Source organism: Octopus sinensis, linkage group LG3 (genome assembly GCF_006345805.1).
Source record: "Octopus sinensis linkage group LG3, ASM634580v1, whole genome shotgun sequence".
NCBI lineage: Eukaryota > Metazoa > Mollusca > Cephalopoda > Octopoda > Octopodidae > Octopus > Octopus sinensis.
The window spans coordinates 73,621,235-73,623,066 of record NC_042999.1 but is presented as its reverse complement, the minus strand read 5'-3'; positions in this window follow the sequence as shown (position 1 = coordinate 73,623,066).

Below are 1,832 nucleotides of genomic sequence, written 5' to 3'. Positions count from 1 at the left end.
GCCATAACCCATGGCCCCTACCTGGGACGTAGTCAGTCCACCTGTGCATACCTTCCTTCTTGTGACACTTGTGAAGACCTGTTGAGGCAAGTGAAAATCAAATCAAAACAAATCAAAATAGATGAACATCAATGGAATTTGTATCTTTGTGGTACCAGTGCCGGTGGCACGTGGCACACAATAAAACCATCCGAACGTGGCCGTAGCCAGTACCGTATCGACTGGCCTCCGTGCTGTGGGCACGTAACAAGCACCATCCGATCGTGGCCGTTTGCCAGCCTCATCTGGCACCTGTGTCGGTGGCACATAAAAACACCATCCAAGCGTGGCCGTCTGCCAGCCTCGTCTGGCACCTGTGTCGGTGGCACATAAAAAACACCATCCGAGCGTGGCCGTTTGCCAGCTTCGTCTGGCACCTGTGTCGGTGGCACATAAAATCAGCCACTACACTCTCGGAGTGGTTGGCGTTAGGAAGGGCATCCAGCTGTAGAAACACTGCCAGATCTGACTGGACTGGTGCAGCTTTCGGGCTCCCCAGACCCCAGTTGAACCGTCCAACCCATGCTAGCATGGAAAGCGGACGTTAAATGATGATGATGATGATATATATACATATATACATACATATATATATACATATATATATACACATATACATATACATTCATATATATACATACATATATATAATGATAAATCTCAGAGCGAGTTATAAACAGTAGCGGTAACACATTGTGATGCATATATGACATTTGAATATGGCTAACCCATAAGGGTGGATGCTACTGTAGTTTGTAGCCCCAGGAAGTATATGTATTTGTGAAGGGATCTGACTTCTCATCGACAACCATGATTGTCACACGCTGATGAAAGGTAAACACCTTGAAACTCGGGTACGTGTGTATCATGTGTTGAAGACGGGGAGGATGACTCCCCTTCACAAATACTGACAGGACACAGATAGTGTGTCTATAGCCAGCTGGAGGAGGTATCTTCCTGGGGCTATAAACTACAGTAGCATCCACCCTTATGGGTTAGCCATATTCAAATGGCATATATGCATCACGATACATATATATACATATACATATATAAAGCTCTGCAGAGTACAATAAGCAACAGCCAAAATATTTACGTCTTGTTATAACTATATCCTGCAGCCATACAAGGCATACTGTTTACACCATTTAAGTATGTTAAGCTGTTGACAATTATGTGTTATATTGCATATCAATATTTAAGCTGTTTTAAGCTCTTGACAATTATACATTATAGGATGGTGGTAGAGTGACCTAGTGGTATGTGTGTGACCTGCTTGACATGTGAGAGAGGTTGGGCTGGTCTTTAGATTTTGCTTTTAGGACTTTAGGTTAAATATAGTATTTACAAGTAAGTACACTAATCAAATTTTATCTTTCTTTCCAATTCCAACAGTATGTTGAATTCACCTGAACTACCTTGATTTCTAATTTGAATTTTAGATTAGGGATCCATGATCTATAATGGATGCAGCATGGCTGCTTCTGAAGCATGTGATCCTGGTTTTGATTCCCCTTTGTGATACCATGATGTTGACTAATACCATTGTGAATGAAATTTGATTGCTGTTTTTGTTAGCACACCTTTAATCAAAGATATTCCATTCATGACAATCCTGTCTTATGTTCAGGAATAGTGTATCCAAGACCATGTCATCCACTATATCTTTACTTTTCCAAGGCAGTAGGGTTTAATCTGAGGAAGCTTTGGCTGCTATTATAAAAAGCTTGAGTGATTGCAGATGAGAACTGTGGATGCCTGGTATATGTGTGAAGGGAAAAACATTGAAGAGA